General features: G+C 36.1%; 1 protein-coding gene and 3 non-coding genes across 4 annotated transcripts in view; 2 read left to right on the forward strand and 2 right to left on the reverse strand.

Moving 5' to 3' along the window:
• LOC134377918 (histone H4) overlaps positions 1-24,998 on the forward strand; it is a 734,914-nt gene that overhangs the window by 197,844 nt on the left and 512,072 nt on the right. The gene's annotated exons all lie outside the window — the stretch shown is intronic.
• Positions 13,680-13,751, reverse strand: TRNAM-CAU (transfer RNA methionine (anticodon CAU)). The gene has a single exon. It is a non-coding gene; the product is annotated as a tRNA-Met (tRNA).
• Positions 14,848-14,920, reverse strand: TRNAK-UUU (transfer RNA lysine (anticodon UUU)). Its single transcript has one exon. It is a non-coding gene; the product is annotated as a tRNA-Lys (tRNA).
• On the forward strand, positions 23,053-23,114 carry LOC134379352 (U7 small nuclear RNA). The gene has a single exon (XR_010023752.1). It is a non-coding gene; the product is annotated as a U7 small nuclear RNA (small nuclear RNA).

Genomic DNA, 24,998 nt, shown 5'->3' on the forward strand with positions numbered 1-24,998 from the left:
TTATAAACATGGCTCTTTTACATTAGTTTTTAAGATTAATATTACTATACAATTCATTATGGGACCCCACCCCATTTCTCATAATTATTGGTCAAATACATGTGTTAACAACCATGGGGCCCACTTTCTTTCTACACCCCAGATTCCAAACGACTATATTGGCTGAATACAACAATGGTATCAGTCAGAGTATTTGGGGACTTCTAACCCCCAGTGCTAGAGTTTATGTAAAAGGGATATGATTCTAAACCTGTCAACCACCATTGGTCAAATAGCTGAGGACACTGCTAAAAGCACTGTAGCATAACCAAAGACCCTCAATTCTCTAGCCCAAGTATTTCTAGACAATAGAATAGCATTGAATTATCTTTTGGCCGAGCAATGTGGTGTATGTGCCATGGCCCATACCACCTGCTGTACTTATATTAACACTTCAGGAGCAGTAGAAACTAGACTTGGAAGAATCACCCAACAAGCTAAATGGCTACAAGATGTAAGAAAAACTGACCCTTTAAATGATTTGTTCATCTGGCCTCCATTAGGATTGGAATCTCTCTTTCACTCTGGATTATAGATTGTTGTTGGTCATTGTTAGTATCCTTGTAGTATTCCTTGCTATAAAATTGCTTATGTTTTAAGAGCACTACTCAAACTAAACTAATGATTGCTCAGTGTTTAGAAAGCATACATTATATGAATCATTAACACGTCACTCGACTCACAAACTCACCCCATGCTGCTCTTTAATATGGGCCATCTGCAACTCTCCATTGCTTTCCCCTTGATGTGGGACATGACTTCCTGAGAATGAACCTTCTCAGCACTGTGGGACCTACCATGACCACACACAGCTTCAAATCGAAACTGACCTTTAGAGCTTTTTATTGAAAGTTCTTGATCAAAGAGGGAAATGATGAAGGAGATAATCAAAATGAAGTGGGTTTTTCAAAACTCGCTGCCTTGGGATAAGTCTCATGAACTTAGTGCTGACATCTTGTTCTTAAGTTGAACAATGTGTGTGGTTAGAACTGCTGATTTATTGATTAATGTATAACCTGCTCATTCTGAATAAGCCACTTAGATATTGTTAATAATAGCCAAAGCATGAAGCTTCTGGTTCAGGTCGCATGAACATGCTTTCAGCTCCCGTGCTATAATCAGGAACCAATGACTGTGATTCTTGTGTTCTGTGAGAAAAGGACAACAATATTTGAAGCTTTCTGCCTCCCTTTTGAAACTCCCCTATAAAATGCCTTTGCTTGTAGCAAACTTTGGAGCACTTTCCCACTCTGTTGGTTTGTGTTTCCCGTGTCAATCCTCACTTTGCCTCCCAGCAAACATCTCCTAAAATCTTTTGCCTCCACAACCTTAATTTCAGTTGACACCCCTCAATTTCTTTTATACCCTCTTTATTCATACAAATCTGTTTTATTATGCTTTTTATTCTTTTTTTAGTCCTTCTCTCAAACAGTATTTTTAGCTTTATTTTAATATTGCTTTTAATTATTTCTGAAATTTTTTGAAGAAATAATTCAGCTGTTGTACATCTAACAGTTCAGCTATTCTTTTTTATATCTGCTATTCCCCCTCAACTTCTTTGCTTAATTTTTCTTTTGTTTTTGATACTTTTTGGTATTTTAGACCATCTTAATGCAAATCATTTTCCTACTGTACACACTTCTATTTTCATATTGTTGTGTTACTTTTTTTTCTTCATCCCAAGCTTGACTTTGTAGGATTTCAAAGAACAAAATGTGAGTAAAACATCATTCTACTTATGTATTTGTGTTCTCTTTTCTCTTTCACTGCATCTCTAGATATTAATTTGTTACCTTTCTTTTTTCTTCAGGTACTTTTTCTGACTCACCTGCTGGAGGCTGTTTATTCTAAAAATGTACTTACAACTTTTCTATATTTTTAACCATTATCAGTGCTTTTATAAATCTTTTAGTAATCTATTTTTTTCTTTCCCTCTTTCTTTTTCTTTCTTAATATCCCTCTTGCGGTTTTCTTTTTATTAATACTAATTCTTCATTTTTATTCCTTCTTTACCTACTTATTCTTTTTTATACTTACCCTTTTGGTTAATTATTGAAGGAAATGGTTAATGGACTTCTGTGGTCAGCACCCAAGGACTTGTTCACTTGGTGAACTCGCAAACGAGTTAACCAAGAAATGTCAAGGATTGCAAACAATCCTTGAGAACGCTTGAAGCTGTGAGAACACTTTCTTGGGATGTTCCCAGGAGGCGCATTATAGATAACCAAGTGCTTGAGAAGGGAGGTAATGGCCTTCTGCTCTTGAGAAAAGTATAACAGAATTTATGCATTAGTGCTTATCTCACATGCACAAGCTTGCTAAATGTAATAAAAGCTGTAACAGCGGCTGGGTCGGTGCTACTTACCTGAGAGAGCAGCAGCCCCCTGCTCTTCACCTGCATCTCGTCTGCCGTGTCTTCCTTTGCATCTCCGATCATTTTAATCAACAGCTTATTGCACTTAATAAATTTTTAATCTTCTCTCCATTTGATTCAATATGCTATATAAATTTTCTCTCATGTTACTAATCTTGTTTTTCTTGTTTGGTGTGTGTTGTGTGTGTGTCAGTTTTATTGAGGTATAATTTACATACAAATTGACCCATTTTAAGTTGTATGGTTTCATCATTTTCTCACACACACATACACACCAGTGTAACAACCACCTCTATCAAAACAGAACATTCTCTTCACTCCACAAATTTCCCACATGCTCTCTTGCAATCAATGTACCCTCAACCTGGACCCAGTAAACCAATGACTCTCATTTCTATCACAATAGATTAGTTGTGATTTGTGAGGTTTCTTATGAATGGAGTAATACAGTATACACTCTTTTGCATCTGGTTTTTTTAATTCAGAGTAATGTTTTTGAGATTCATCCATATTGTAGTATATATCGGTGGTGCATCCATTTTATTGCTGAATAATAGTCCATTATATCAGTAAACCATTGTTTATTTGTCCATTCACATATTAATGGACATTTGGGTTGTTCCCAGTTTTTGACTAGTTCAAATAATGCTGCTATAAAAATTAGCATACAATTCTTTGGCATATCTTTAAATAAATAATAAAAACTGTCCAACTATTTTCCAAAGTATTTAAACAGGTTTACGTTCCCACCAGCAATTTATGAGTCTAGTTGCTACGCATCTTTGCCAACACTTGGTATTTTCAGTAGCGATTTTAACAACTTTAGCTAATCTAGTGGATGTGTAATGGTATCTTGTAGTTTTAATTTGCATTAACCTAATGAATAAAGATGTTGAGCATCTATACATGTGTTTATTGGCCATTCATTAATCTTCTTTCATGAAATATTTATTAAAATCTTTTGCTTATTATTTTATTATTATTACATTGTTGCTTTTATTTTTGTGAGGTACATGATATAATCTGGATCCAAGTCTGTTGTCAGATATATGTATTACAAATATTTTCTACCAGTTTGTGAATTTCTTTTTTTATCTTATTAATGGTGCTTTTTGAAGAGCAGCAGATTTTCATTTTAATGAAATTCTATTCAATATTTTTCTTTATTGTTACTGTTTTCTATGTCCTAAAAGATTTGCCTACCACAAGATTATGAAGAAAATTTTAACATACAGTTTCTTCTAGAAGTTTTAGGGTTTCAGCTTTTATACACACATCTATTATCCATTTCAAGTTTATTTTTGTGTATTGTATAAAATGTTAGTTAAGCTTTTTCTCTATCCATACAGATATTCAGTCGTTTCAGCATCATTTGTTGAAAACAATAATCTTTCCCTTCTGAATCACCTTGGCCCTTTGTCAAAAATCAGTTGATCATATGTATGTGGGTCTATTTCTAGCCTTTCAGTTCTGTTCCATTGATCTGTTTGTCTATCTTTAATTACTGTAGCTTTATAGTAAGTATGATTTACTTACCAGGTAATGTAAATCCTCCAATATTGTTCTTCTTTGTGAGATCGTTTTGGCCATTCTAGGTTCTTTGCATTTTCACATACATTTTGGAATCAACCTCGCAATTTCATACCCTAAAAAAATCTGCTGTGATTTTTTTGGGGGGAGGGGGGAATTAAACTGTATCAATATATCAATTTGAGGAGAATTGACATCTTAACAATATTGAAATTTCCAATTCACAGACCTAATTTATTTCTGTATTTATTTAGGTCTTCTTTAATTTTTTGAACAGTGTTCTTTTAATGTTTTCAATGAATACTTTTCAATGTAGAGGTCTTACACATTTTTGGTAAATTTATCCTCAAGAATTTTATGGTTTTTGTGGTATTGAAAATCTTACTTAAAAGGTTTTATTTCCAATCACTTGTTGCTACAAATGCAATTGATTTTTGTAAATTCAGCTCTGCTTCAATACAGCTCCATAGCCCTTTACGTTGTAACTGTAAAAAATTACACATTTCTACATTGTGTGCCCATTAACATAAATTTGAAATTATTGTTTTATGAATTTGTTCTTTGAATTATGTAGAAAACAGAAGTACAGTCCAAAAATGCAATAATACTGGGTTTTATATTTATGTATGTAGTTATCTTTACCACAGTTATTTATTTCTTCATATGGGTTCAAGTTTCTGTCCAGTGTCCTTTCACTTCAGCCCAAAGGATTTTATTTCTTGTAGAGCAGATCTTATAGCAAAAAACTCATTCAGTTTTTGTTCACTTGTAAATTTCTTTATCTATCCTTTATTTTTGACAAAGAGTTGTGGATTAGAACTCTTGGTTGGTAGGTTTGTTTTTCTTTCTTTCAGCACTTGAAATGTATCATCCCACTACCTTCTGGCCTCCATGGTTTCCGATGAGAAATTGGCTGCTAATCTTATGAGGATCCGTTGTACATGAGGAGTCACTTCTCTCTTTTTGCTTTCAATAGTCTCTCTTTGTCCTTGGCTTTCAACAATTTGATTCTAAGATGTTTCACAATGAATCTTTATACGTTTATTCTACTTTGAGTTAATTCAGCTTCTTGGATATATAGATTCATGCTTTTTATCAACTCTGGGACGTTTTTGGCCATTATTTCTTCAAATATTCTTTCTGTCCATCTCTCTCTTCTCCTTCTGGTACTTCCATAATGTGTAAGTTGGTATTCCTGGACCTGTTTCACAGGTCTCTTAGGCAGTGTTCAATTTTTTCTATTCTTTTTTCTTCTTTTCAGACTGGATATTTTCAATTGTCATATCTTCAAGCTCACTGATTCATTCCTCTGTATCCTCAGATCTTCTGTTGAGCCCCTCTAGAGAATGTCTTCTTTCAGCTATTAGACTTTTCAGCTCCATAATTTCTATTTGGTTCCTTTTTATACTTTCTATCTTTATCGATATTCTCTATTTGTTCATATATCATTATCTTGCTTTCCTTTAGTTCTTTGTCTGTGGTTTCCTTTAGCTCTTTGAGTATATTTAAGGCAGATGATTTAAGTTTTTTATCTAATAAACATAATCTCTAGGCTTCCTTGGGGATGGTTTCTATCAATTTCTTTGTTCTGTGAATGATCATATATTCCTCTTTCTTTTTATGCTCTGTAGTTTTTTGTTGAAAACTGAATATTTGGGATACAACAATCTGGAAACTCTGGATATCAGAATTTCTCCTCTACACAGGGTTTGTTACAGTTGATTTTTGACTTTTGAGAACTTCATCTGTTTCTTTAGTGACTTTTCTGAGCTACTTTTGCAAAGGCTATTTTGCTTGTCATGCGTGGTCACTGAAGTTCTATTATTTCAACAGTCAGCCAGAGACTTGACAAAAAAAATTCATAAATAGCTGGAGAGGGAAAAAAAACCACAAACTTTCCCTGTCTTTGAAGATTGACTGTAAGCTGGGGCACTCTATTTCTAAGGCAGGCCACCTACAACTCTGCCTTAGTTATCACCTTCTGCTTGTATGGACCCCAAAGATCAATCAGAGGTACAAACTTAGGGTTCTCTTTGGTCATTTCAAAGCATGCATCTGGCCCTGGGCATTCACGTGTAGTCCAGCTTCCCTGGTGTCCTAGTCAGGTTTCTCCAGAAAAACAGAACCAATTGTGTGTGTGTGTGTGTGTGTGTGTGTGTGTGTGTGTGTGTGTGTGTGTGTGTGTGTGTGTGTTCCAAATACTGCAGGGAAAGCTGGAGACCAAGTTGTTTATATACCTTGCTGTGAAGAAACATTGAAAGTTATGGTGATTAGCAGACAGTAATTCAATTTCAGGAGAGGAGCTGTTTGTTTATTAAATGAAAGAGAATTCACCAACCTTGTTGGCTGACTAGAAAGTAAATTGTTTAATTCCTTACTACATTGGATCACTTTGTCAACTTCAATTGAACCCTCACTATATTTGTAAACATAGTAAATATGCTCCATAACCAAAGGAAACTCTTCAGAACAAGCAAAATGAGCATTTTAATGGCAGAAATTACAGAATAGTTATTAACTATATGTTATAAATATATTTTATTATTCATAAAAATACAGTGTGTTACAACTGGCATTCTGAAAAGTAAATCACTATACACATTTACTACTTACAGGGAATAAGGATTAGCTATCTATAAAAAGTACAAGATATTTAAGGTTATAAGTTTCAACTTAAAATACAATACTAGAGTTTGAAGAAAAATTGCTTTTTATTATATACAAAATTGTTTTAAAAGTAGAACAGACAACTCCTGAAAAATGGTCTAAAACAAATGGTAAAAACGTGTATGTGAAACTCAACTGCTACATAAACCTAATCTGCTCTCTAGATATTTGAACAACATATGGCATCCAGCCTCTGGAGATGAGCTCACAGGTATGATGTGAGTTCATTAATAGTTAAGTATTTGTTCATTTTTTATAATATGGCTGCCAAAAATGAAATTTCTAAGGACTCTGATTGCTAAGTTTCATTTGTAGAATATATTCATGCTGCAGTTTAGGCTGTGCTGGCTTCAATCTAAAGATCCAAAAAAATCATGAACACTTTGTTTTCAAGAGACACAACATTGGGAATTTTATTTGTCTTTCAAACTGGCATTGGGCTCATGGGGAACTTATTGCTATTCATTACATATATGTACATCCTCTTATTTCAAGCCCATCAGAAGAAGCCCTTACTTGTGATTCTTACTCACCTAATTTTTGCTAATGTTGTTACAGTTATCTTCAGGGGTATTCCATATATAATGGTATCCTTTGAAGTTAGACATTTTGGATGATATTGGTTATAAAGTAGTACTATACATTTATAAAGTGACACAGGGAATTTGTATATGTACTTCTCTCCTGAATACATTTCAGGATATTATTATCAGTCCTGGTTATTCCAAGTGGGCATGGATCAAACCCAAAACCTCCCAACAAATTCTGCCCTTATTGATTTGTTCCTGGATAAGCAACATGCTAATCAATATGTGGGCCATTATAAGCGCTGTGGCCACCAGCAATTCCACTGAGGTTGTACTTGTATATTCTCTGATGAACTATAAAACAAGACAGTTTACATACCATCATGCCATGCTATTCCTAAGTGCCATGTTTCTGCAAGATTTTCTCTTTTTGTCCCTCATAATTTGGACCATTTTCTACATGGTCCTTATCCTTTTCAGGTATCACAAGACAATCCTGCATATTCACGGTACCAGCCTCTCTCCACGATCTTCTGAAAGAAAAGAGACTCATGCTGTCCTTTTGCTGGTGAGTTGCTTTGTTTTCTTTCATGGAACTAACTTATGTCTTTCCATTTATATGCGTTCCAAATATAATAATAATATGATGATGGAGAACATCTTTAATTTTCTTTCATCTTCCTACCCAACTATCTGTGCTTTGATGTTGATTAATTCTGATAAAAGAATTTCTAGATTGAACTGTGCCATTTCAAATATGTCAATTTCTCACTGCTCACTGCAGACCTTTCTATTGCATCAAAGGAATTCTGATCAAAATTTTTTTAACTATAAGAAAACATGTTTTTAAAATTGTCTGAGTTTAGAAATTAGTCCTGATCATACCTAGGTAAAATTTGAGAAACAATAATCCACTGTGCTTCACTCTATGAAAGTTTCTTCAAGCATAAAAGAGCACACTGCAGATGAATACATAGAGTATAACAAATATAAATTCTAAAAGCATGGAAAATAATATGAATAGAAATTCTAATGTAGTAAAAATAAAGAAATGTAAGGAGGTGGTCAAAATCAAATTTAAGGTAGTGGTTATCTTTAAGGGGTTTGGAAGATGACATAAAAACAATTGGGAACATAGTGGACTTTATCTTCACTTATAATCTTTTATTTCCTGCATTGGGCTATATGTTTATTACTATTTAACATTTATACAAGTTCAAAATGCCCTTAAATAAGTTTACAATAAGTAGTATTTGTGCTAATTTTCGTACTTGGTATATTTTTCAAATTTATAAATCATTAATTTGCATAACTTCTGATTAGATTTATAGATGTGATCAGATTCCTAGATTCTCAGAAGAGGCTTGAATCCATTTCTATTTCCAAATAGATACATGGACACATGATTATGAAAATTTCAAAGGATTAAAATATGAGGAGGCTATTCTTTAACAATAGTGGAATTAGAAATTGAAAACAAAATGAGTACTATAAATTCCCAATGTTTTCGAATTAAGCAATGTAATTCTAAATAATATAGGGACAAAAAACGCACAGTGGAAATTAGAAAAAATTGATGATCTAACCTTTCATTTCCAAGATTTATAAAAAGAACAGCAAATCATAGTCATATATCATAAAAGAAGGAAATGATAAATCAAAAACAAACAAATGAAATGGAAAACAAACATATGGAGAAAATAAACAAAGCCAAGGGGTGGTTACTTGAAAATATTAACATAATTGATAACCACCTAGCAAGTCTGATTAAGAATGTAAGAGTTACCATAAATTACTAACATCAGAAATGAAAGTGGGACATCACTATACATCTACCTGCAGGCAATAAAAAGTATATGAGAGGGTATTATAAACAACATATGCCAATACATTTGAAAAGGTAGATGAAATGGAAAAATTTCTAGGAAAACACATGTTATAAAAACTATAGAGGGAGTGATAGAAAACCTAAGTAGTTCTATACCTATCAAAGAAATGAATCTGTAATTTAAAAATCTTCCCACAAAGAAAATCCAAGCCCATATTGCTCCAAATATTTTTGATATAAATAACACCAGTCTCGCACAAACTCTCTCAAGGAATAGGAAAAAAGGAAAACTTCCTAAATCACTTTGTGAGTCAAGCACACCTTGAGTATGATACTTTTTATGTGTTACCTCAGATTCTCTTGTCATCTTTTCTTGGCCACTTGTTTTACCCCAGTAGTCATGGCAACCAACTTCTGTGCAAAAACCAACAGGACTTTACCTTTTGCCTCTGCTTAGCATCTCATCTCCTGCTATAGGGCTTCTCTGTTGCTGCTCAGACATGAGTTACTGATCTCAAATATAAAAATTAAATAAATGTCAAATAAAAAAATGACCTCAAACAAACAAACAAAAAAATAAGCCTGAAATAAAAAAATTATATCAAATATCTCAGTATAAGAGATACGTGCGGGGCTGTTGATGCTCCATGGAGCAAAACTTGGGCCAATTGGAGATAGTGACTGATGGATAAATTCTTCCCACTTTCTTCATCTAAGCAGTCTTTCCTGAGGTTGCATTCCCTAATAAATTAATAACACATTATCTTTTGATTCAATGGGTGCTGTTTATGTGACTGTGTTCAGTTTGTGAAAATTCATCAAGGTTTACACTTACATGTGGAGTTTTATGTACATATGTATGTTATGCTTCCATAAAATATTTAAAGTGATACTATTTGCAATAGCTTCAAAAACATTTTTTAACCTAGAAATAAGTCATACAAAACTGCAGGACTTCAATTCAAAAAACAACAAAACATTGCCAAGAGGATATAAGAAGACCTTGGGCCGGCCTGTGGCTTACTCGGGAGAGTGTGGTGCTGACAACACTGTCAAGGATTAAGATCCCCTTACCAGTCATCTTCAAAAAAAAGAAGTCCTAAATTAATGTAACAATATACTATATTCATTAAATGGGAGAATCAGTATTTATAAAGATTACAATTGTCCTTAAAATGAATTATAAAGTCAGTGCAATTACAATTAAAAGACAGTATTGTTGTGAAAATTGACAAGCTCATTCTAAACATTGTATAAAAATTATATGGAATTATATAGAAATGCAAAAGCCTAAGAATAACCAAAAGGAGAGTATGCACATAGACAAATATCAAGTCTTATTATAATGCTACAGTAAGACAGTATGCAGTTTGCATAAGGATATAAAAGTAGACCAGTGTAATCAAATAGAATGTCCAGAAACAGAATCAAACATTTGTAGAAAATTTGTGAAAGATATACTATTGTACAGCAGTGGGGAAATGGATTGTCTTTTCAATAAATGGTACTGCATCCTTTGGATATCTAAGAGGGAAAAAATATATACTGTCCTCCATATTACATGAACAAAAATTGTCAGGTTGATTTTAGCTTTAAATGTGAAAGATGAAAAAATAAAGCTTCTAGAAGATAACATAGGAGAATACCTTCATGATCACGGGATAGGCAAAGACTTCTTAAACAGGATATTGAATATACTAACCTTAAAGGAAAATATTGGTATATTGCATTATATTGAAATTAAGAAATTCCGTTTATCAAAAGACATTATTAAGAGAGTTAGAAGTCAAACTACAGAGTGAAAAAGATATTTCCAACACATGTAACTGATACAAGTCTCCTATCAATAACACGCAAATTAATACTTACCAACAATAAAAAAATACAGACAACCCAATAGAAAAAGTACAAAGATTTGAAAGGCCCTTTTACAAAAAAATAGTATCTGAATGGTTTATAAATATATGAAGTACGCTCAGCTTCGTTATTAGTCAAGGAAATGCATATTAAAACACATTGAGTTATCACTATACACCTAGCAGGACGGTAAAATTAAAAAGAGTGGAAATCATTATCACAACTTTGGAAGTCTATTTGGCAATATCTCATAATGTTGAACCTATGCATACCCAGTGATACAACAATTTTACTACTATGTATAATCTCAGCAAAAATGCATACATACACACATCATGACATATACAGAAATGTTCTCATTTTCATTGTTTACTTGTAATAGCCCCCAAATGGAAACAGTGTAAATGTCCATCAATAGTAGAATAAATAAACTGTGTAATATAAATACAATGGAACATTCTACTGCCGTGAAAATGGAGAAACTACTGCTACACTTAATAATATGAATTCATTTACAGGCATAATTGAATAAAAGAAGCCAGACACAAAGGAGGGCAAACAGTATGACTGCATTTGCATAAATTTTAAGGACAAGAAGAATTAAACTCTGGTGTTAGAAATCAGGATGGAGGTTACCTTAGAGGAAGAAGGGAAAGTGACTGAAAGGTAGAATAAAAGAAGTTTCTGAGGTGCTGGTAATATTTTATTTCTTGATCTAGATGGAGGTTATTTATAGGCTCTCCGTGAGAAAATTCATTTACCTCTACCCGTTTGACTTGTACTTTTATTAAGCTATTTTCTAAATCAACTCTTTAAAAGTTTATTTTAGAAAATGACAGTAATGAAACATTGAAGACACCGAGGATTCATGTAAAAAAAAAAATTCTAAAAGGAAATGAGAACACAGGTAAGCAGAGCACACCATAACACCAAATCGTTTTTGCTTTTGGAGCTCTTGCTCATGGAGGGAAAATTGGACTTATATTTTGTCAGTTTCTAAACTGAGGCAAACTGAAGTCACTGGAAGCTACTCAAAATGGAAAACCACCCTATATTAGCACATGTCCCTGGTGGTATACATTCAGATTGACAATGACATAGAGAGAAACTTTAACCATCACCCCCAGTAAACTGCAGGAAAAGCTGTCTTGCCACTTAGGAATCCAGAGTGAAGGAAACGGAAAACATCCACATTCTGAGATGTTAAAGCCATGAGGTGGACCTGTAGCACATAGTTTTCCTGGATGTGCATTTCCTGGAGAGTCCAGGAAGCCTTAAGTCCTAAGCTTGCTTTGAGATTTGTATTATGTATCTATTACTGTAACAAATGACCCCAAACTTAATGATTTAAAACAACAACCATTTATCATCTCACATTGTCTGTGGGTCAGAAATTCAGGGGTATCTTATCTGGGTAGTTCTAGTTCAGGGTCTCTCATGGGGTTGCACTCAAGAAGCCAGTTAGGCATCTAGTCGTCCTAAGGCTTGACTGGGCCTGGGGGAGTGCCTTCCAAACTCTCTAGTGGACGTTGACAGGAAGCCTCACTTCCTTTCTACATGGGCTTCTCCAGAGCCAGATCCATCACTTATATTGGTCACAAAGACCAACCCTGATACAATAAGGTCGGGAACTACACAGGGCATGAATATCAGGAGGTAGTGATCATTGGGGGTCATCTTGGAGGCTGCCTACCTGATTGCCCTCTGGCCATCTATGATCCATGTCTTCCACATACAAAATACACTCACCACCTTCCAAGATACTTTAGATTTACCATTTAAATCACATCCAAGTGTGTATGAAATACTTTGGATATAGTTCCTTAAGTACAGCCTTTCAAGTACATAGAGAGGAAGCTTGCTACACAAGGGAGAAAATACCATTACATCTGGACAAGAGTTTACCCTAACTTTTTTTTTTTTAACCCCTGATTTTCAAAATAAGTAAAAGTCTGGTGCTCGACCAACTAAACCACATAGGCCCTAAGAAGGCACTCGTATTCATATTCAGAAATGGTTTCGGCAAAATCATTATTGTTCGTTCATATTGTAAATTCATTCCTGGACCCAGGAAAGATAGCTGAGGAGATGGTTTAGATTCTATGGGCTACCATTGAACAGAAGTGTATTCATGTACTCTGAGCATTGCTTGGTATTCACTGCTGAGCTGTTACTTGTTCTGTTTGCACTAAGAAACCATTCCCTCTAAGGAATGTAAAATACTATAACACAAGAATCCTTATTTACTTACCTACAGTTTGTAGAAGGTGAGACTCAAGAGGTAGGACAAACTGATTATCTTTTCAACGTTTATTGAACAATTAATATGCACTTGTTCATGGGGCACCCGAAAAGAACCTTTTCAATGACAAAGAAAACCAACAGAAGTGATGACAACGAAGTGAAAAGCAACTAGTCGGGAGTTTTAATAAAGTTATTAAATCAAATATTTAATCAAATATTTGATCAAATATTTATGGATGTAAGAAAAAAGCAAATCATTAATAGGGAAGAGAATGTCCTGGCGAGAATCAGAAGTAAATGTGGAATTTGTCACTTCCTTCTCCATGAAATTGCGGATACAGGAATACCTCAATTGAATGAATAAATTTCAATTGTTTTGTTGGACAGCAGGGGGGAAGGAATTTTACTTTGCGAGGGAGTATGCCACAGTCAGATAGGCAGATGAGTTTGGGAATCATTTTGTGGGAGAATGACAGGATTTCAAAGAAAGGTGGGAAAGAAAAAACGACCATGATTATTATAACTGAGAGATTATATATGAGAGTGATTATCTCTAGGAATAGTTAAGTAAGTGCCAGTAAAACCCCAAGCTGGGGGGTGCTTGGAAAGCTTGTAGCAGAGGATGGTTTCGATCCATCGACCTCTGGGTTATGGGCCCAGCACGCTCCCGCTGCGCCACTCTGCTAGCTGGCACGTGTGGCCTTGCATTGTTCCCTTTAATAATTAAGATCACCTTTTGGTGCTGAGAAAATATTCGTCTTTTTTATTTCTTTTAGTCTCTGATGGTTTATACCGCCCCCTTTTTTTTACCATACAGGTCGGAAATCTGCTACCCGACAACCAGATGGTCTTAGGTCATCACCTCCAGGTCTGCACTCTTTCAACCTGACAGGGAGTGTTCGAGCTTGAAAGTCCCACAGTCCCCCTCACGCCGCAGCCCCTTGTTGGTCAGAAGGAACCAAGGAGCAGCGAGCCGAGCAAAAGCCTGGGCGAAGCCTTCTCCGGCGGAATCTGAGGAGTTGTGGAACCAATTCCGCCGTCCCCAGAGAGGAATAGTGTCATTTGTTTGTGTCAGAAAATCTCATAGACAATAGTTTGGATAAAAGAATTTTTTTATTTGCTTGCAAGGGCGCAAGATTTTCAAGAGGATGGTGCCCCTAAAATATAATAAACCGGGTTTATAGCTCATTACATGGTAGCTACAATTTCGGTTGGATTCCGTTTTGCCAAAAAAGAGAAATATAAAAGGACACCTTTCTTGTTTGCAGCTGCTACCTTTTATCTTTAGGTGTGCAAGCTATGCAAACTTTCGGATAAAGAACGTGAAACTCAAGGAGTTGCCTGTGCTGTGTCACCTGTTTTATTTTTTTACCCCTGGGGCAACTGGCCGGCTCGCAGATCCGAACGTGTGGGCATCGTGTTATTAAGCTGCGTCCTAACCCGCCAGCCCTTGTCTGGGAATCTAAAGTAAAGGTCCTAGGTGTTGACATGGTGACTACTCAATACAGTTTCGAGTTCCTTTTTAAAAACACCTCCTCTAGAGACGAAGCTCTCTGATCTTCCATGGGCTGTAAGCCTTTGGTACACTTCCTCAGGAACTTAAAAACTGCTTACATTATCTTCTGCTTGGAATAAAGTAGCAAACCTTAGCAAGTGGCTAAGGTTGAAGGTAACTGACTTCTTGGCGTTTCCTCACGCTGGACAGCTAAAAGTTGTCAAACGTTATTAACCCAAATTTCCTTTTTCAAGAGAATAAATGTAAAATAAGGATAAAGCCCAAACGCCTGGACAGGGACTTGAACCCTGGACCCTCAGATTAAAAGTCTGATGCTCTACCGACTGAGCTACCCAGGCTCTTGGGGCAGGAGCTTACTGTATCTAAAAATAAGTTCAATGACTACCATAGTTCAATGATAATGTAGAATGATCCTTGCATTTAGGAAAGGTAACTGAACAAATGTTTCATCTCCACAGAGCCAACTCACCCAGCAGTTGTTTATGTTTCCTGTGGGTCTGCAGAAAAGGGATGTAAGTGGCTTCAAGAAAACAATTCTTTTATTGCTTATAGTTTGAGGAAGGGAAAAATAAACAGAAGAAAATAATAATAAATATTTATGGAATGCTTAAACTGTCAGCACTGTCCTCTTTACTGGGCATCAAGAAATAACCAAAAAAGACACAAACAGGGACATAGAAACAATTAAAAAAGCAATAGAAATGGGAAGCAACCAGTGGAGAACAATGGTAAGAACCTGACCCATCTCTCAGTTATTTTCTCACTGCAGGAAAACAGCAAGTTATTAAAAAGGAGGAGAATGTTGTGCTAACTGTGGGTGGCCCTACTTTGTACTCATCACTGCTTTGGGGATGTTCTTACCCCTCTAAAATAATTTTGACAAATGTGATATCCCCTACCACATTTTTTCAGTCTAGCATTTTTCATAAGTTTAAATTCTTCTGAAGATACAGTGACTTCTATCACAGGAATCTAAAAATCATAGTAATTTAATACTTACCAACATTCCTTTAAAAAGAGAGATTAGCAGTCCCCTTCTTTAGCTGTGGAAGATTTTACATCTGTCCTTTATCTCCCTGTATTCAAAGTGCCAATCCACATCGCCCACAGAATTTTATGCGAGAACAGTGTCACTTCCTATTTAGTTTTTCCTTGATCCTTCTATCATACCGTGCACCAAACAGGTATAAATACTGAAGTCTGATTTTATTTCCTGTGATTCAAAATGTGTGTTAACAATAATTCGTTTGAATTGTGTTATATTTACATCTATTTGTAGTACATAATCAATCAAAACCTAAGTAGGTAATAATTTGAAAGCCCCTTTACAGGAAGACATAATGGAAGTAAATGTGGAATTTATCATCTCCCCCTTCTCCATGAAATCGAATGCAATATGCAAGATCTCATGATGGATTTGACTCAATATTACCAACTGTCGGGAACCCATAGCAAAGGTTTAATAGTCAAACTTAACGAATGAGACACTCTGAAGAAGATTTAGCTAAGGATGGTTTCCACCCATTGACCTCCGGCCCAGCATGACTCTACTGTGCCACTTTGTTTATAAGCGAGTGGCTCCTGCTCCTTTTCAATTCCTTTTTCACAATTCCTTTTTCACGTTTTATTTCCTGCATCTTTTCCTTTCTCCCTCCCAGTTCGCTCCTCCCTTTCCTTGGCCTCTTTAAAATTGGCCTCCTCAAGAACCAGATGCTGTCCGCAGTTTCTCCATCCCTGTGCTTTCCCAATCTGCCAAAGATTTAACCTCTGAAACTCGTTCTTCAAAAGCTTATTTTGGACTTAGAGGAGGAATTACACAGAAAATCGAGAAGTCTGCAGAGAAAAGCCCTCAGGAAACACTGCCTGAGAAGAACCCGGGACCTGTGGAGTTAACACCTCTGCCTTGGGGTTGGAAGTGTCTTAACAAACTTTTATCAAAAATCTCAGCTTTTATCAAAAAATTATCAAAAATGCCTGTAAGGGAGCCAGACTTTTAGAATTCCATTTCCGATTGGAAAACGTTTAGATCAGTTTTATCAGGAACCAGGAATTCCTGTCTTTGAAAAGAGGATTTTTGTTTTCGGAGCTTATCTCAGGGAACTAAGCTTTTGTGTGATGTGTCCTCTGCGGGGTATGTTCTAGAAGTTACACGATTAGATGCCTAATGACTTCATTCCACACAGAAATGCCTAGAAGCAATATAAACATTGCCCACCAAAATAAACATAACCCATTAACTCTTTCTGGAGGATTTTGCTGACTGGCTTAGAAGTGGCTTAGAAGCTCCTGGAATACAACGAGGATTCCTGAAATTATTTCAATTCTATTACTAGCACTTGCTATATGTTGTATTATAACTATCTCTCCTGTGATCCTTCCCTAAATATTAGTATGCCCAAGGCTCAGTCCTTAGATACCATGTTGAAGGGTAAATGCTGGACATAGACCTATTCCCTCTCCCCGTGCATACCAGAGTTCCCCTTCCCCACTGGGAAACTACCCCTGGCCAAGGTAGTTACCCAAGGAATGGCATGTCCCCTTTAAGACGAACATCCCCTTTAAGACAAATGGAGGAAGCAGGGACCCTAGTTAGCACACTGGTGTTAAAGTACTCTGGCACCGGGAGAGTAGCGAGTAGGTAAACTTATCTACTCAGCCAGGTCTCCCACGTACTCCAAGTTATGTCAGCTGGGTGAGGGTTTACACATAAACATGCAAATGATTTATACCTCTACTTTGATCTGTTCACTATACAACTTCTGCGTACCCTGTGGCGGCATGGATTTCCAGCTGGCCAGCCACCGTCAGCAACTCCCATAAGTCTAATAAACCCAAGTCCCCACCTATGGAACCGAGTGAATTCTTTGGAACAGGCAAATACTACGCGAGTGCCCGTTCAGATTTGGGGTTCCCACGACACACACACACACACACACACACACACACACACACACACACACACACACACACACACACACACACACACACACACACACACACACACACACACACACACACACACACACACACACACACACACACACACACACAGAGTCTCTTTCCATCTAGGACTGTTCCTTCAAACTCCAAATTCACATAATGCTACTGCTTTCTTGATTGTTGTTGTTGATTTTTTGCTTTTGTTTTGGTTTTGGCAGCTAGCCGCTGCGGGTATCTGAACCTTAGACCTTGGGCAACTGCTTTCTTGACAAGCATTTTCTATTTAATTTTCCAAACACTGAACTCCCGATCTTCACTCTGAACTTGCTTCTCACTAATCTTCCCTAACTCAATAAAACTCTATCTGTGCAGTCATCAGTGAATCCTCTTTCTTTCAGATCCTACATGCCGTCTATCAGCTCCACCTCCAAAATATATCCATAACCTAACCATATTTTTTACATCTTTCATTACTATCTCACTAGAAAATCTATCATTACCTCTTTCCTAGATTTTCACAACAAACACTTCACTGGTGTCCCTGCTTTTATTATCCTTGCCCACTTACTGTCCATTCTAAACACAGCAGTAGTTCCTCTGTTCAAAATTCTCCAAAGTTTACCCCTCATTCAGTATAACAGCCAAGTGTTTCTAGTGGCCTGTGGGGGTTTCCATCCCTTCCCCTCCCCTCTAACCACAACCATCCACTTATTCTTCCTTAAATAAGTCAGGAACAAAGCACGAGTGATACTATTCAGGAAATCTCAGACTAAATGATAAAAGGCAAAACACTTTCTGGTTGCTCACGTTCTCTCTCTCTTTCTCTGCTTGTCCTTCGGATCTGGACACCATGCTGTTAAGCAGCCAAGCAGCTACATGGAAAGACCACTTGTAGCTGGTCCCATCAGAGCCCAAGTTCAGACCCAGTCAACAGCTGGTATCGGCCTCCAGGCATTTGAGTGCCAGAGTCTTTAGATGACTCTAGTCAAGATTTCAAGCTGCCCCAGCTCATGCTCAGTGAATCAGAGATAATAGCATGTTGATCAAATTGCGGGTTTGTAAATAAAGTAAATGTTATATTGTCACTGACTTTTAGGGTGGTTTGTTACATAGCATACGTTAAGCAGAACTATTACCATTTAATGTGACCATTGTGGATCTCATCTTTTGAGAAGGGTCTATTCTTTTCCTTATTTTTTTATTGGATTCACTAGATATTTTTTCATTGACTCATAGAAGTTCTCTGTATTTTCATTCAAATCCTAAGTTATTTGTGTTGCAAATAACTTTTCTGTTCTGTGACTTTCCATTTCTTTCTTTTATGGTGTCTTTTTTTCTTTAACATTTATTTGTACATATTTGTGGGATACAGTGTGTTGTTTCAAAACATGCATATACATACATTGATTCACTTAGGATAGTATAGCTTTGTACCCATTAATTCATTATGGTGTCTTTTGATGAACATAGTTCTTCATTTCATTTATTCTTGATTTATACATTTAATGTCATTAATTTTATCATTTTCCCCTCATGTTTAGTGCTGTTGTGCCTTATTCCTGAATTTTAAGAAATCCTCCCTTACCCAAAAGTCCTGTGAATGTTTTTTTATATTCTCTTCTAAATGCTTTATACTTTGCATTTTACATTTCAGCATTAATGCACCTGAAATTGATTTTTATGTATGATGGATTTTCCATATGGATATCTAATTATGCCAGTATGATTTGTTGAGAAATCTTTCTTTTCCTTACTCTTCTGCAGTATCCTATTTGTTATATACTACATGTGCTCTTTTTCTGTTCCATTGGTCCATTTGTCCATCATTGTACCAATACCAGACTCAGTTGATAAGTCCTTAAGTGAATTTTTCAAATAAGGTTGAGCAAGTGCCCCCCCTTCTCTCCTTCTTCAAGAATGTTTAAGCTACTCTTGGCTCTTTCCATTCCCATAAAGATATTTAGAAAGTGCTTATTAAATTCAATTAAAATGTTTAGATTTTAATTGGAATTACATTTATCTATTAATCAATTTTAGAAGAATACACTTTTTTTACAGTAATGTATGATTTTACAATCCACGAATATGTAATTTCATTTATCTAGGTATTATGCAATTTCTCTCAATAGTATTTTGGTTTTTCTCTGACAGATGTTGCTAAGTTTATAAGTAAATTTATGCCTATGTATTTGATTTTTAGTGCTATTTTAAGTGATGTATTTTAAAATTTAATTTGTTGCTAGGATATATAGAAAAACAATTGATTTTGTATTTTTTAATCTTACTAAATCTCCTAATGATTGTAATCACTTAACGTATGGATTTTTAAATTTTCTACATACTAAAGCGGTATCTCTACATAATAAATATTTCTTCATATTCCACTCCCTTACTTTTAATTTCTTTGTCTCTCATTGATAGGAAGACTGAGTAAGACCTAAGTACTATATTGAGGAATAGAAGTCTCATTTCCTCTCTGGGTTAGCTTTCATCACTGAAGGAATTTCAGGAAATGCCATTCTAAAATATGCCTCCTTGGACTTCAGACTGAGGGCACTTGGGAAAAAGCAAATGCAGGAAGGGGCTTTCTCTGAACCTCCCTTATCTGCCTAAAGACAGATCTTCTAAAAGGAACTCAATTGTCCTGAATTCCCTCCCTGGTAATCTCATTAACCAGGGAAGATTGAACTGTATCAGAGGAGACTGGAGGTCAACACCAGGCCCAGGTAAACTTTGTCCCAGGTTATCACCTATTCTTCTGAGGGTCCATTCATCTTTTCCCAAATCATTTACCCTTCCCTAAGTTGCCTACATCTCCCCTCCTCTCTCTTGTATGAAAAGGGTATTTAAGCTTCTAGAACTCACTGGGTTTCTAGGTATTCACTTTTCTTTCCTGTGATGGCCCTATTTCATCCTGTTAATTTTCGTATGTCGGTGTATTTCATAGACTGAATTATTGAATGCTCAGAGGGTAGAAGGAAAGTTTTCCCTCCTCAACAGCATCTCACCATAAGTATGATGCCTACTCTTGGCTTTTTGTACATTTTCTTTTTCATATTAAGGATGTTCTCTTCTCTTAGTCTGCTTGGAAATACTATCATAATTATTGGATGTTGAATTTGACCAACACATTTTCTACATCATTGAGATGATCATATGTGTTTCTCCTTTAATGTTTTAATACAATGACTTAATGTTTGGATAAAGTCAACCTAGTCATGCTGACATGTTAATAGACAGTGGGTAAATATTTTGCTCAGGAGTTTTGCATCTGTTAATGAATGAGACTGGCTTGTAATTTCCTTTCTCAGCATTGTCTTTTGCTGGAGACCAGCTCCGCAGGATTCGTTGGACCTGAATAGGTGGTGTGGTGTCGGCGAGGAAAGAAAGAGATGGACCAGAGATGTCTAGTGCAAGTGTGGACAACAACCACAAAAATCTTGCTTTATTTATATGTTTTTATCTAATCTTTTACACATTGATTTATCTTTTAATCAAAACATTTTTTATTTTGTTTCTATTGAAAAAGAAAGGTCAAAACGTTCCAAGGCACTCATGCTGTGACAAAAACATCTACTCATGCACCAATAGTTCACCCCAAAGCCTGTGGCTCGTGGCCAGGAAATTATACAATAGCAGCATGCTTGGCTTTAAAGAGCATCAGACTTTTAGTTTAAACTATAATTCTTAACCTTCTTAACTCACAATTTAACCCTTTTTAAATCTTACTTATACTTACTATACTTGATTTTAATAACGTTGATTAGTTATGGTTAACAATTTAATATTGCTTATACTCTATATTGATCATTTTAATTTATAATCAAAATCACAATGTTTATACCTTTTATTTCCCTGCCAATAGACTCTGGGAACAGCACAGGGGACAAAGTGAAAAGTTAAATGATCCTACTCAAACTAACAAAAACACACCATATCATTCTTATTATTACTAAAGAAAGAACATGCTCTTGGTAAATCAGGTGAAACTGTGGGAGTGGGGAAAACAAAGAAATCTGTAACTGGTTGATGATCAATTGGTTGTAAGCACCACTGCACTCGGACCCACCACCTCCCTGGGGGATGTGGATAGAAATCCAACACAATACCTTCATTCCACACGTACAAGAGCATGACCACAGCCACAATGGGTCCATGCACACATCACTAACAAGGAAGATTAATGACAAAATTAAATGGAGCCAACCCATACCGGGAACATGCCTCAGAAACACCTTTAGTACTGAAATGCCCTTTAAATAAACTAGTTAGTTTCGATGTATTTTAACATGTCCTTTGAGAAACTCCAGGGAATTTCCCAAAGCCATACTAAGCCAAAAGGTTAGGCTGTTTAATTCTGGGAAGCCTCGTCAAGCAACCAAAGGTGAACAAACAAGAACTTCCATGGAGCCGTACCACACACATGGGACCCCCTTGTAGCCTGCAGAACAAGGGGTATCACTCAGGCTCCCATGCCGTTCCCTATAGCAGGATGGCTCACGGCAGTCTTTGTCAGATTTTTGTATCAAGGTTATGCTAGATTCATAGAATGAGCATGTTGGAGTTAGTAGGACTGAAGCCATGTTGGGACCTAAAAGTGTCTGTGCCGCAAGGGTGGGGGTGTTAAGAAGAACAGTTTTTTTTCTCTCCAGTCTTTCTTTCCATCCCCTGACTTTCTTTTCTTGCTTGCTAAAAGGGGAACAAGGCTGAGAAGCTAACAGCTGAGACTTGAGTTTTGAGAAGGATCAAGGCCAAATGACTGGAAGCTGACCTGTGGCACCAGCCACATCAACCAGAGCTCTGTGAAGCAAAACTATGCAAAAGACTTTGCAAAAGAGTTGAGTCTACTCCAGAGCAATTCAAAAATCTTGCAGGGTTCTGAGATAATAGCAAAGATGAGAACAGAAGCCTGATGAAGCCTTGGTAAGACCTTGTACCTGACTACTAGACATGGACCCCTCCTAGCTCATGTCTCCTTCTCTCCTGCTTTTCACCTCCCATGTTCCATTCCCTCCTTTAAAAACCCCTCAGTAAATCTAAATCTTAGAGATGGGATAGCCTACCATCTCCTTCAGCAGAATACTTATGCTTTTCTAACACCAACCATTTCACTTCTGAGTCTTTTTTCTTCCCTTCTCAAGAGGGTGGGCAGCTGTACCTGAGTTTGGTAACAAACAGACTCTATTCTCTGAAGGAATGGAACAGTTCTTCCCTTACTATTTCATAGAGTGCAATGGGTAAAGCCATCTGTGCCTAGAGCCTTTGTAGTTGGAAGTTTGTATATTATTGATCCAAGTATATCTCAATAAAACTGACTTTAAAAAATGTCCTTTGGTTTTCAGATAAATAGGAAGAATAAGTTCTGGTGTTCTTGGCTGATTATAGCTAATAATATTGTGTATTTTTAAATAGGTAGAAAAGTGGATCTTGACCATAATCACCACAAAGACAAATGTTTAGCTGACGGATATGCTATTCACCCTAAGTGAATCATTGTACAATATATGAGGGTACTTCAAAAAGTTCATGGAAGTGTTACAGCTCTCTTTAAATTTGTCTCACAGGTTTTCTGGTCTTTACTGAAAAACCCCCTTCATGCAAAAAAAAAAAAAAAAAAAAAAAGGTTTATGGAAAGATTTGTATTGTCTTTCAATTCTACTTTTCTGCAAAATTTTGAAGTACCCTCGTATGCATGTATTGAAACACACTGTAGCCCGCAAATGCGTACAATTAAAAATAAATTTTAAGAAAAAGTCCTTTGGCAAGTTATCTTTTCCAATCAATTTTGGATTCAGGACCATCATGTATTATTATTCATTAGAAAGGATATCTCCTACTACCTCCAAGACTACCATTTTATGACTAATTCAATATTTTATAACATATCATCACTAAGATAACATAATAGCAGTTAACATGTTATTACATAATATACTAGTTATTAAATAATTTAAATAATAAACTATCCACAAAGTAGCACTCTACATACATCATGTACCATCTTGTTTAATCACAAAATTAGATTATAGGTAAATCTGTGCTTATTTTACAGATGAAGGAATTAACTCAGAGGTTATATTAACTGACCAAAGGTTAACCAACTGGGAAGTGGAAGATCTAGTGCCCTTAACCATTTTCCATACTGTTTCCTTCAAATGTGCATTCCATTTGTTAAGAAAATGTATAGACTCTTTAACATTATATTGTCAGGGCATCAACCAGATCCAGTCTGGTTAACAAGCCCCATGTCTAAAATAGTCTGAAGGAGTGGTAGGGAGATTACTCCGGTTTCCAGGTAAGCTGGCATAAAACAAATGCTCTAATTCCCCTGACAGATTTGGATGGAGAGTACATGAGTACTTAAGCAAGCAACAAACTTTGCCTGAAATGTGATTTGGTTTTCCTTTGTAATGTGTTTGCTTTGGGGGTACTTGTACTTGGCTTGCTGCTCCGCTCTGGGCATGTCACTTGGAAAGAAAGGTTGAAAATTAATTTAAAAGTAAATTAATTAAGAATTAAACTCAAAACTACGTTTTGAAAGGGAGTGGGGAACCTTCCACATCCTGAACATGGCTGCACCTTCTGAGAGTGCTCCCGCCTTACAACAGCACCTTCTCTCAGCCTTTCCACTTCCCCCTGGATTGAGCTAACCTACTGGGGCACTTAATCTGCCAGTCTACCCTCCTGACTGAATTCATGGCCTATGACTGTATGAAACCAGATCACTTTCTATTGAAATTGGACTAAGAAGAGATACAATCACTGTAAGATCTCTGCTGACTTATCATAATTTTCCCTTTAAAGCTATATATAACTTTGCTCATTCTCTTTTACAGGTACATGAAATCATGACTTATTTGTGGGATATGTTTAAAAGTAATGCACAAAACTTCGAGGTCATGTCCCTAATGGGAAAGAGTTGTCTTTCAATTCCTGCCAGTTTGAAAAACAAGGATGCCTGGCTGGACCCTCAGGTTAGAAGCACACATTGAGAATGGTAAAGCAATAAGTTTGCAAGTTCCTGTGTTCCTGATCCTATACCCAGGAACTCTGGGTTGCTTATGCCCTTACTCTTTGTATAGCCACTGAAATTTTGAGTCTGTTTTAAAAGACATTGCTATACACTAACAAATACAATCTTTTTGAGTACGGAGCCAAATGTGGTTGCTAAAAAGATGCTAAGGGAAATCAATTAGGTAAAACCACCTCAGTATATTAAAACATTCATGTAAAGAGTAAATGGAAGAAGTTATCTTAACATTTATAAAGACCAACAGGTTTCTACTATAAACAGGAGAAAGCAAATTGATACCCCATGAAGTTCAAAGCAACTGAGTGATTCAATATTTCAGTGGAAGAGGTATCTCCAAAGCAAGCCATGAAAGAACATGAAAGAATAAATTATGCATGATCTAGTATCCATAGCTGGAATTCAATGCTAAGTTGCTAAAGAAGATTAAGAATATTAAGTTTTAA

This window comes from Cynocephalus volans, chromosome 5 (assembly GCF_027409185.1).
Source record: "Cynocephalus volans isolate mCynVol1 chromosome 5, mCynVol1.pri, whole genome shotgun sequence".
NCBI lineage: Eukaryota > Metazoa > Chordata > Mammalia > Dermoptera > Cynocephalidae > Cynocephalus > Cynocephalus volans.